Genomic DNA, 13,621 nt, shown 5'->3' with positions numbered 1-13,621 from the left:
CGGGGGTTGATCCGTGGGTGGTTTAGTGCGGAGAGCCCTATGCGCTCTGTCCAACAGGAATTGATCTTCAGAAAGGTCTGGAAGCAATTGATGAAACAAGCCCAGAAGATATTCAAGTAACGCAGATGTATCTATCGACTCTGGCACATGGCGTATCCGCAAATTGTTTCTTTGCGAGCGATTCTCAAGGTCCTTAACTTGCTCGCGTATGAGGTCGACCTCCGACCGGAGTTCCTAGACTTCCTGTGTGATCACATCCTGATAGTTGCAGATATCATCAGTTTTACGTTCTAAGGTGTCAGTGCGATAACCCAGAGAGGAAAGCTACGTTTTTAGTTCTTGGACGGCCACTCGCAGCTCAACTCTGAATGTGGACGCAATTCTTTGTACTAGAGAGTCGTAGGGATCGGCATCACCTGCGAGAGCCAAGTCGGACCTGGACGGGGAGGACCCCGCATCCTGTCCAGTCCCCGGCGAAACCGAGTGTTGATTCACATTTTTGCCCCGTTTAGGTCCGAAAAAAGAGGCTGAGTCTCCAGCGGGGCTTTACGGTTTCTATTAGACATATTCGAGATAGATCAGAGCAACAATGAATAGATATATAGTAAGAACTGGTAAGGAGGTGGAGTAGAACCCAGTGCCTTGCAGTGAAACAGACGTGTCTCACATGGGCATCACAGAGGAGCAACCCTGGAAAAAATGGAGACCCGACCAGCAGCGACTCTTAATCCCAGAGAGCAGAGCAAAGCCCAGCAGCCCCACAACGTATTGAAGCAGTGAGGTGTGAGAGACCACTTATGAGGGAGAGGGCATTAACAAAGGGTCACCGTGGTAGCTGTAGCCTAATCCAGGTAACACGTAGATCCCCGACAATCACAGATACATAATTCCGGAAGCAGCAAAGGGAAGGGGGGGGGGGAGATGGTTCTCAATAATTTGTACAACCGGAAGCAGGATTGGGGGTAGGATAGCACCTCTCAGGGTGAGGGCTACAGGTATCCAGTGCTATATACAGTCAGGGTGCGCCACCAGCCCCTAAGACAGGACTGCAGTAGCGTGGGTGTACCTGTGGCCCCCAGTGGGCGAAAGCATAAACGTTGGTGGTAGTGGAGGAGAGCGGTGAACCACCCGGCTGCAGTAGGACCCTCTCTGTTATGGACAGTGTGGGTTCCGCGGACGGCTGGCCCTGGCTGCGGCGTTGCGGGGTCAGCGCAGTACGACAGAGCCTCAGTCGGATGTCACGGAAGGCCGGATGTCCCGCAGCTCGGTGCCGCCAGGCAGTGGGTAGGAGTAGAAACGGGAGGAGGGAAGCCGCGGCAATCCACCTCGTCAGGTACACTCCACCACTGGGTCCGCCGCAGCGTCTTCTAAAGGAGCTCCCGCAAGCTGCACCTGGCCTGCTCGGCAGCCTAGCTACACCCCCCCGAGAGCGCTTCTTAGTGGTGCCCGCTGAGTAGGGTATTGTGGGCCGGAGGTCAATGTCTCGGGGGTGCTGGGGGCACCAGTTTAATACTGCGAGGCCTACCTCCCTCCGCTGATGTCTCCAGTCTAGGCCACAGGGTCCTGCTGCGATTCACAGTGAGGAGTGGATGCACATCCCTCGGATCCCCCTGTAAGCAGGGCCGCTCATCTCCTATAGTACTCTCTGATGTGCGGCGCCGGGAGACGATGCAGAGTGGAGAGCCGCCGGGTTCAAGATGGCGGGCGTCCGTCCGGCTCCGGAAGTGGGGAGAGCCGCGGCAGCTGCGAGGGGCCGTGGCAGGAGGGAGAAGGCAGCTCCGCTGGCGGTGAGTAAAGCGGTGGTCAGTGCAGAGGTAGCTAGGTCCCGGAGGGGAGCAGGCGGGCTGGCGGGATCCGTGCGTACTCCGCGGGTGGGTCCGACACTGGAGGCCCCGGTCTGTGTGGGGGAGGCAGGCCGCAACCCGCAGGGAAGCCTAGAGCCTCTCCCGGCTCCGCGGTCAGTGCTCTCCCGTAGATGGGGACGGGGGGGGGATCAGTAATAGGGGATTGGAGCATGGCTGGGGGAGATTATGCACTTTAAAAGGCTTTTGTGGAAGGAGCCCTCAGACAACACGTCGTCCCTCACTGGCTGGTGTAGCATTTGAGATTTATTGAAGCCTAGTTATACAGCACTAAGAGCAGAATAACATGAAAACTGTGTATTGATTCTTCAGTTTCAGACTTCAGTGAGTTGATCCAGTATCCCTAGTCCTGTCAGTCCATGTAGATAAACAACTACCCAGAGTGGGGTTGTTTTCCAATTTCAACAGTATTCAACCATTTTGATGGCTTTCCTTTAAGAAGTTTCATGTTCATAATGACCTGAAGGTTTTTTTTAAGGTGGAACATATCTGTATATCTTACTGTGATCAAGGGTGTCCAAAAGACCCTGAGATTTATCTCTCAGCAATACTGGTGGCCTTCTCTATGTCAGAATGTAAGAGATTTTGTTATTGCATGTTCAACTCTCAAACAACATGAAGTTCCCCAATAAGTACACCTTGGTCTTTCACATTCATTGTCCATCACCAATAAATGTCATTCTGCAAAGGATTTCATCACCAATCTTCCACCTAGTAAAAACTGTAGCATAATATAGGTAGTGAGGGATTGTTTCCCCAAGATGGCCCACTTTATTTCACTAGTTGAACCTCTGTCAGCCCTACCTTTGGCCACTTTATTCAAAGAGATGTTCAGCCTACATAGATATGCCAAGAAAATAGTCTCTGGTAACTCCAGTTTAATAACAAATTATGGAAATCTTTGTGTAATATCTTACATGCATCTCAACTTTGCCTCAGTTTACCATTTCCAGTCTAATGGGTGGACAGAGTGAATAAACCAGAATTTGGAAACCATCCTCCGACTCTATACATTTGTCAACCAATACAATTGGGTATGTTTTCTACCTTGGGCAGAGATTACTTACTTTCATGAGACTTCATATTCTACACCATTTGTTGCATATAAGGAGCACATCCTCTTATCTCAAAATGTTTCTGAAAATGAAGTTCAAGCAATAGGAGTTTGGGCTTAACTGCGCCAAATGTGCATGTTGTGGCCATCTGACTGGATTTCAAATATGGGTGCTAGAATATCACAGATGAATGAATAAGAAGGAACTAGGATGGTACTGGATATTGAACTGAAACCAATGGTGCAGAATATCAGACTGGAACCGATGATTCAGGTATCGAACTTGATCTGATAATGTAGATAACAGATTGAAACTGATGATGTACTGTAGATATCGGGGTGGAACCTATGATGCAGATATCAGGCTAGAACCGATGATGCAGATTTTGGAGTGGAACCAATGATGCAGATATTGGATTAAGAGGGTAATTCAGTTGATCACAGCAGCAAATTTGTTAGCAGTTGGGCAAAACCATGTGCACTGCAGGGGGGGGGGGCAGATATAACATATGCAGAGAGAGTTAGATTTGGGTGGGTTATTTTGTTTCTGTGAATGGTAAATACCAGCTGCTTTATTTTTATACTGCAATTTAGATTTCAGTTTGAACACACCCCACCCAAATCTAACTCTCCCTGCACATGTAAGTAAGATTAATGACAAATACTTTTGGAGTAACTGTGCAAAAATCAAGGAGTACTTCTAAAAATGTTGTAAATGTTGCATTATTTTGCAGAATACAGATATTGTGCAGAACAAGCCTTGAGAAGATAGGATAGAGTTTGATTATCAAGACCTTCCTTTGCACTTAAAGTGGTCCTAGAGAGGTGGTGGAACTCCCCCCCCCCCCTTTATTACAGTGCCTATGTAATAAAGGGACTGCCGCAAAAAGGGGCATGGTCTCAAAAAGAGAGGAACTTATACACAAAACCCACAGTAGTAGCACCGCTAATGCACATAATCCTCACAGCACTAGTGCCACTTATACATTGCCTACAGCAGTACTATACCCACTGTAGTGGTAGTGCCCCATATGCAGGACCCATAGTAATGCTGCCCCTTATGCAGTGCCCCCAGATGTAGTGCCCCTTATGACCCCAGGAGAGATGCCCCTTATGATGTGCCCCCTATGCAATGCCATCATTAGTAGTGCCCCAGTACTAATGCCCCCATGTTGTATTGCCCCATTGGTAATGCCCCTGTGTAGTATTGCCCCCAGTAGTAATGCCCCTGTAGTAATGCGCCCAGTGGTAATGCCCCCTGTAGTAGTGCCTCTAATGGTATTCCCCATGTAACATTGCCCCCATTAGTATTTCCCCATGTTGTAATGCCCCATGTAGTATTGCCCCAAGTAGTAGTGGTAATGCCATATTTAATATTACTCCCAGTAGTATTGTCTCGCCGAAAAGGGTGTGTGGTTTCATGTGAATGCTGTGAACGTGAGCCACACCTCCCATTTTCATCATAGTGGGGGCACGGCCAGCACTTTGTGAGCTGTTGGCAATGCTCCCAGTCCCTCTGGCTCATAGTTGATGTGGTAACAAAATCTCAGTGGGCTGGAGGAGGCGGAACTGGTCCCGTCTCCAAATGGAAATGGTGGAACTCAGTTCCGCCCAGTTCTTGCTCACTTTAACCCCATGGCACCTCCCATGTTAATGCTTGCTTCACATCAATTGCACTACCTACTCTAGATCCAGTTTGCAACCTACCTCCTTAGATAAACTTATTTGCAATACAGGACTTCTGTGAAGCCATGCTGGCTTTGGTTAAATACACCAGTCTATAGAACAGTTACAGTATATGTTTCAATAAAACATAACTTTTCTATGGCTACTGTAAATATTGGGAATATGAGAGACTTCTTTATGGAAAATTAGAAAATTAAAATAAGATCAAGCACTGCTTTTTAACTCTATGATTTATATAAGATAATTAAACTTTTGGATGTACATATCTCCTAAATATACAGTATTTTTATTCATGAACCTATTAAGTTTAAAACTGACTGCCATAATAGACTTTAATTTTTAATGTGTTTTGTAAGATTGCCCTTCCCAATACAAAATAAACTATTCATGTTCTCTCATTTACGTAGATAAATAGCCAGCATTATTTACAAGATTCACAATGTACAAGGATCTTAGATAGAGGGCCTGATTCTGATTTTTACGCAATGCAGATATTCACGTTTCTGAATGGTAATCAGAAGGATACACATGTACCTGTGTGATGCCACTCAAAACTGAGGATTTATTTTCATAGTGACAGTCAGAGTCTGTTTGGGAGAGGTTACAGGAAGTGGTGGCAAAAATGCATACATGTTACAACCATTTTCGAGCAGTGTCTCTGCTTGCATCATGATTGAACACGCTAATAATCATGGCCCCCGCATCACTCGCATTTCCCTCCGACCATAACGAATATCCCGAAAGGAGAATTTTTACGCCTCAAACTAAATTGCTCCAATGATGAAGTTTTTGAGAAAAGAAGTCAAGAACTAATACTCAGACTGAAGGAACGTGGATACAGTATGCGGTCAATCAAAAAAGCCAAAAGAACTCTCCTCCATACTAAGAGGGAATCATTAATTTTTCATACCAAAACACCCACGGAAGAGTCCCAGACCATAAGATTTGTGGGGGACTTCTGCGAAGAATGGAGGGAGATTAAATCAATCCTGCAAAAACACTGGCCTATTATACTTTCAGATGAAGATCTAGCCAAAAACTTAACACTAAAATAGATCTAAGTTGGAGAAGATCACCTAACCTAAAGGATCATCTGGTCAACAGCCATTATGTACAAAAATCAGTGACAGACCCGATAAAGAAAGGAAGCTATCCATGTGGCAATTGTCAAATTTGTCAACATGTGATCAACAAACAAGAATTAAAGGACAGATATGGTGAAAACATGAAAATAAATGACTTCTTTAATTGTAGGAGTAAAAATGTCGTCTATTGTATTTCCTGTCCATGTGACCTGAAGTATATAGGGATGACAACACGAATGTTGAAAATCAGGACACTCGAGCACATGAGTAACATCAGGAATGCTGAAAGAAATCAACAAAGGATGCAACAGCTGACAACCATATCAAAACATTTCCTGACACATCATTCCGGCTCGGTACAGGATCACAGAATACATGTCCTAGAACAGATCAAACCAGGAATAAGAGGTGGTGACATCACACGCATGCTCCTTAGAAAAGAAAGTGAATGGACCTTTAAACTCAATACGGTGGCTCCAAAAGGACTTATTGAATACCTTAATTTCAGTGTTTTTTTGCAGGATTAACGTCACAGCAGAATACCCAACTACTTAACCAGGTGCTCTCCAAGAATACTTACTCATAATCCACCCTCACTTTCACCATCACCAACCATACACAACAAGTTAGTGATAGGTCTGAAAGTTTTTCTCACCCCTTTTTTTAATTATTTTTCACTATGAACACTTAATATGGTTGTAATGTTTTTTCACTTTTCCGCACCGAGTGCACTTCACCTTTAGTTTACCCTTCTACAATTCCTAACACCGTCATTTTTTCTCACATTACACTCATACACAATTCATTCCCCGGTCCCACCCATACCAGTACATACAATTCCTGAGTTCTTCACATCCACTCACCTTACCATTTTTCAAACCACACACATTCCCTTCCCCCTAACAGTCCTCAACACCAAACACAACCCCCCCCCCCCATTTTTCTCCCTCTCTCCCCCCCCCCCGTTCCCGCTCCTCTCCCCCCTCCATTTTACATACACATACACACACACACACCTACCCTCCCCCCCTCTCCCCCTCCCTTTCACATACACACACACACACACACACACACACACACACACACACACATTTACACTCTTACTTACTCCCCCCCCCCTTTTTTCCCTACACACATAACTCTCCATCCTCCTCATCTGTACACACATCATTCCCAGGTATTCTTACACATGCTCACCACCCCCACCTTTCCGAACCCCCCCCCCCCCCTATCCTCCAAACACAACTCCCCCCCCTCCCCCCTTCATAATTTTTCCCCCAGTCACATCCCTGTCCCTTTATTCAACAATCCATATCAAGATCACTATTACTTCCAATTACCACATTCCTGACTACTTCCAAACATCACAGCCTTTACCTTTTCACTATTTTCTGCCCACTCACAGTCATTTCCCACACACCAATCTACACATTATTAGTAATTCATTAATCTAAATCATTATCTGGTCTGGTATAAATAAAGACCACATATTAAAAGTAATAGCAACAAGATATCCCATATAAAAAAAAATTCGTTAATTTTATATTTTTTTATTATTATTTATTTATTTATTTATTTTTTTTCTTTCTGATCCATGTTTAAATGGATTTTAGCACTATCCCAGCAGTTCCTCAATATGATTATTATTAATTTCCTTCCAGACCCCTCCTTAATTACATAATTCTCCAAGTGCATTTGACAATCCATAAATTTAAATTTTAAAATAATAATATATATATATATATATATGTATGTATAAACAAGACAAGGATAGGCGGCACTCACGGACTTTTCAGAAGCTAAATGACCACAGAAGCCTTCTAGCGCTTTACGTTTCGGTTTATTCAAACCTTCATCAGAAGCAATACACATCTTACAAAAAAACATACCTTTGTACACATACAAATCACCACACGTGCATAATCTCCGGAGCCCCGGAAGCGGATATCCGGTTATGTCATCTCACACTGACAAGCCTGCCCAGACGATGACGCTTCCCGGCCACTGTGTACACCATCACCATGGAAACATCTACAGAATACATGAAGAGTTCCGGATTCAATGTTACAATATCATGATGCATAATACATATCGGTATGATTAAAACGCTGCAGCCACTTAGTGACACTTATATGCAGCAGTAAAATCCTTACTGATCGTAGTTCAACAAAATTAAAACAAAGTTTGAACAATGTACTGATACCACTGTGTCAAAGAGCTGTAAAAACATATATCTTTAAACAAAGAAATGTTTTTATACTAATGAATGTTCATACCTTTATTTGTAAAGGGAGGAGCAGTTTATAAGAAACAGTTAAGTGATAACGACTCATTTAAACCAAAGGGAGACACCGTGTTTAACCGATGTATCCACCGTGCCTCTCTTTGAAGTAACTGCCTTGCTCTATCTCCCCCTCGCTTAGAAAAAGGAACATGGTCCAACATTTTGTACCTCAAAGATGACAAATTGTGTCTGCATTCCTTAAAATGTTTGGCCACTGGCTGATCAATCTGTTTACCTTCTAAAATCTGTTTAATGGCACTCCTGTGCTGGGTCATTCTCTCTTTAAATTGGCAAGTAGTTTTGCCAATATAGTATAGCCCGCACGGACATCGCAAACAATAAACTACAAATCTACTGGTGCACGTTAATACATGTGATATCTTAATGCGGTGGCCTGATTGCGGATGCAAAATATAATCACCTGTTTCCAAGTAAAGACAAGTGGTGCAGCCTGTACATTTATAATTGCCAGGCTTTTTCATTAGAAATGTAGTGTTATTTTTATTTTTAGAGGCAAACGGTGAAATGTCTGTGTGTACAACCATATCTCGGATGTTACGACCACGTTTATAGCAAACGTGGTCGTAACATCCGAGATATCACATGTATTAACGTGCACCAGTAGATTTGTAGTTTATTGTTTGCGATGTCCGTGCGGGCTATACTATATTGGCAAAACTACTTGCCAATTTAAAGAGAGAATGACCCAGCACAGGAGTGCCATTAAACAGATTTTAGAAGGTAAACAGATTGATCAGCCAGTGGCCAAACATTTTAAGGAATGCAGACACAATTTGTCATCTTTGAGGTACAAAATGTTGGACCATGTTCCTTTTTCTAAGCGAGGGGGAGATAGAGCAAGGCAGTTACTTCAAAGAGAGGCACGGTGGATACATCGGTTAAACACGGTGTCTCCCTTTGGTTTAAATGAGTCGTGATCACTTAACTGTTTCTTATAAACTGCTCCTCCCTTTACAAATAAAGGTATGAACATTCATTAGTATAAAACATTTCTTTGTTTAAAGATATATGTTTTTACAGCTCTTTGACACAGTGGTATCAGTACATTGTTCAAACTTTGTTTTAATTTTGTTGAACTACGATCAGTAAGGATTTTACTGCTGCATATAAGTGTCACTAAGTGGCTGCAGCGTTTTAATCATACCGATATGTATTATGCATCATGATATTGTAACATTGAATCCGGAACTCTTCATGTATTCTGTAGATGTTTCCATGGTGATGGTGTACACAGTGGCCGGGAAGCGTCATCGTCTGGGCAGGCTTGTCAGTGTGAGATGACGTAACCGGATATCCGCTTCCGGGGCTCCGGAGATTATGCACGTGTGGTGATTTGTATGTGTATAAAGGTATGTTTTTTTTGTAAGATGTGTATTGCTTCTGATGAAGGTTTGAATAAACCGAAACGTAAAGCGCTAGAAGGCTTCTGTGGTCATTTAGCTTCTGAAAAGTCCGTGAGTGCCGCCTATCCTTGTCTTGTTTATACTGTGAAGCTTCACTTTGGATGGCACCGGGCATGCTGCTTTTTTATGTTGAAGTGAGTGCCGAATATTTACTATATATATGTATGTATACAAACAATTCATTACTTCTAACTTTGAACATCCCCTGCACATGATTTTATAAACAAAGCAGGAGGCCATTCTCAGCATGACACCAGTCTCAACTGGTCCGCCTCCACACACACCTCTGTGTCTGGTAGGCTGGTCCTCAGCTTAAGTAAGGCGGCTGTGAGCTCTGGGAGCAGGCGATCAGATGATCAAGCTCCCAGAGCAAAACGTACGTCACTTCCGGTCCCGGTGTCCGAACTTCCGGTCGCTCGGACCGCGGACATCGGCTCCACAGCTCCAAGTTCAGCATCCCCTCTCCCTGGCTGGAAACCTCCACCTACAACTGCGGGACACTCCAGGCCTCACACTGCCCACCAATGCATGCAGGCACTAAGGTTTGAGCCGCACACGTTAGTGAGGCATTTTTTTTCAACTTCCACCAGGGGGGATTCCTATCTAGGCACAGCCTAACTATTCCTCCACTTTGTCCAAAAATTTCAGGGGCACAATGGGAGGTAGCATTCATCTTTTATTTAGATAATCAACAGCATTAACTGTGAATATTTTAGGTGCCTAGTATAAGGGTGTCTGTTTTCTTTTTTCCTTTTGATTTAATTTTTGATATTCAGTGCAACAAACACCATTTGCTTATCTGGAAAAACGGCTTCCCCCTATGTAGTCTGAATGTATAGTATGTACAGTATATGTTGTGATATCTAGCCATATGAACATTCAGCATATGTCTAAGATTGTTGTTTTTTTTGCCTAAAAATTATATATCAATAGGAGTTTCAGATTGGGGAAACAGACATCTATTAGAATACTGTATGTTTTTCATTGCACTGATTTGTATATATCCAGTTCAGGGGATCAATCCCTGTTGGATTATCATATTTTTTGTCTTACTTTCTTATTCAGTATTACAACCATTAGAATACGATGGTGATAGTGATTTGTATACCCAAAAACACGGCCTCCCCCTATAAAATCTGAATCTCTAGGATTTATTATTTTTTGTGATATCCAGCCACAGGAACATTCAATATATGTTTCAAGAATTTTTTTGTTCTTTGCTTAAATGTGATATAACAATAGGTGTCTCAGATTGGGGCAACAAACACCTATCAGAATACGGTGTGTTTTTTCATTGCACAGAATCATTTATATCTCATTCAGGGGATTAATCCTTGTCAGATTATCATATCCATATGATTTGCCTGGAGTAACTGTACACTGGAATTGATTGCACATGCTGGAGATTTACTAACCTACGGTCAAACCGCACTGAGTATGCCCAACCTCGTCTGATCTTGGAAGCCATACACTGCAGGGCCTTGTCAGTACCCGGTTGGGAGACCACCAGGGAATACTAGGTACCGTAGGTATTTTACTCTCACATCATTTGAGTTTTTCCAGCTTTCTGTGCAGACCCAGGCATCGAATCTCCACCTATATTTAATCTTGATATTCTGACATGTGATAGCTGAACCTAATGGAGCTAGTTTACTCCCACAAAGATTTTTTCAATTTAAAATTAAAGTAATTTTTGGATTATCAAGGGAATAAACATATTTTCGCCCATCTAATTTTTATCGCCCAAAAATTGTAGCAATTATTTATCTATATTTGCCTTCTCCCTTTCTTTTTAAGTATATCTCAATAAAAGTTAAGTATTAATATGCTCATATTTTCATAATTCGTCATTTTCTTATAATTTATCAAAGTGTGCCCTGGAAAAGGCATATAGCTGCTTTTGTCTTTTGCTCTTACTTAAGACCACATTTCCCCGCATCACTGCTCTCGCAGCCAATCAGCGAAACCTTAATCTTTCACCGATGTTGTGAATGTGCATGCAGTTGCTGAGATTTTTTGATGGCTCCAGTGTACCTGTGTGTGTTAATTTATAGGTAGCTACTTCACTTGCGTGGTTTCTCAAATCTGTAGTATGAAAAAATACAGCTGCATAGGCTTTAGCATCAAAATCACAGTGAGGCCCAGAGTTGCATAAAAAAGCTTCTTAGTGAAAAATGCGCTGTACATGTACACAACTTGCCCCTATATTTATAGTAACTTTGCAAAGTCAAAAAATATTACATACAGACAACATACAAAACTCCAAACAGATGGGTCTCTGTGCGTTTGCATACACTCAGTGTGCACAGCGATATATGGTACCATTTGCATTCACACAGACAAGCCACAAAGATATATTCAACACATATTTCATACCACACATAAATTAAACATGTCAAGCACCAGACATTATAATGTATTTATATAATAGAGTATAACATCATGTAAATATGTATTATTGGAACAGAACAAGATAAACATGTCATGGTTGGTGTCAAAATAATCAGGGGAATGAGTGTGTTAATTTGATAGCTGTGGTTAGATTGTAGCACATTGCAACAATTAGTTATGATTAAATGTAGGAATATGAAGCCGCAATTCTAATGAGAACAAAAGGACATTCCTGAGAAAGAATGTGGGCAGAAACCAAAGACTAACCCCTATGATGTCATCTTCAAGGCTGGACATTGCTTGCATATGAACTGACCAATAGCACATCATGAATGAGAGATCACCCTCCCCTTGACCAATAACAGCAGTCCCAGACATGTACTTCCCCAATACACAGTATATTGGTAATTCCTCTCACACAAGAAGTTCTGTTTGCTGTTGTTTTCTGCTGCTGTAGTTTTGTTGTTGTTGGGGTAGTTTCTAAGATGGAGCGGACTGTGCATTGAGGGACAGGGTAAAGTATGCTGGCTGTGGCTGTAATGGATTCTTTTGTAACTATCTGCTTCTTGTGTAATTGTAACTCTGTAACCATATATATACTGTACATGTGTTATATTGTATGCATACCCTTTTAGTATCAAATATATACATATCTGAGCGTTGGACCTCAATCTACAATGTGTGCGAGTACTTGTTTTCTCTTAAGGGATGGATGTAGTGTTTGCGACTGTACGTATTGTATATGGTAATAAGATGAGCCGTGCATCCGCAGCATATATTAACGCTGGCATTTTAAATATTTATTAGAAAAAATATGAACTTCTCACATGCATGTTGCCCTTATGGCGCCTTGTGCTATGTATAGGCAGGTCAGATGCTATGCTATAAATCTCCTGTAAACCTGCTATCTGACTGTGTTCATTAAGTGCAGAAACTTTGCATACCCATTCAAGGGGATGCAGTTATGTTACCAGCGTACAGCATCCTGGCAGTCAGCATGCCGATGACGGGATCCTGAATGCTAAAATGTCTGCAGTCGGAATGCTGACTCACAGGATCTATGCCCACTCATGGGTGTCCACAATACCCATAGAGTGGGAATAGAACCTGTAGTGAGCACAGTGAGCCACCGATCCCGCAAGGGGCTTTGTTGTGCCCCCCTGGGATCCCGGAAGCTGTCATAACATACCCAACCCCATTCAAGTACTAGCTAGTTTACCAGACATACATTTTGCACCTGTACAAATTGAGTGCAAATTTTATATTTGGTCTTTGCTCCAGACAATTTATTTCCTAGATTTTGGTTGATCAAACAAGATGGTCTAATGCTGCTTTGTTTTACCTGTGACAAAAAAAATATCCCATTGCTTCAGTACTTTCATTAACTGAAAAGGACTATTAAATGGGGAGGTGAGTTAACAGCACTTCTCGTTGTTTGAAACAACATGCAGCTTAAGGTATCTTTGCACTGGACCGCTGCAGCCACAAGATCACATCACAGGATCACCACGTGACATGCCAATTTCATTTTTCATTTTATTATAACTTAGTGAATTCCCTCCCAAAATAAAAAAAAAACATATGTACTGTATAGGAGAAATAGTTTTATAGATAATCAAACATGGACTGAGCTGAGAGCATTTACGTTTCACAGTGTTCTTCATGTGGATATGGGACATCAGGCAGCATAAGAAAATGTGAGACCTACTGAAAGAAGCCTAAGGTGGAAGCTGGAAAAATTACAGATGCAGAGCAGATGTTGTACTGGTCAAGAGCATGGGCAGATTTAGGGGTGAGGGCACCCATAGGCACAACAGTAATGACCGTCCATCCCA

At 42.5% G+C, this 13,621-nt stretch overlaps 1 pseudogene; it reads left to right on the top strand.

The window, feature by feature from the left end:
* Window positions 1-10,808: 10,808 nt before the first annotated feature.
* LOC134930503 (5S ribosomal RNA) lies at window positions 10,809-10,927 on the top strand (annotated as a pseudogene).
* The last annotated feature ends 2,694 nt before the right edge of the window (window positions 10,928-13,621 follow it).

This window comes from Pseudophryne corroboree, chromosome 5 (assembly GCF_028390025.1).
Source record: "Pseudophryne corroboree isolate aPseCor3 chromosome 5, aPseCor3.hap2, whole genome shotgun sequence".
NCBI lineage: Eukaryota > Metazoa > Chordata > Amphibia > Anura > Myobatrachidae > Pseudophryne > Pseudophryne corroboree.
This window is presented reverse-complemented; position numbering and strand designations above follow the sequence as displayed.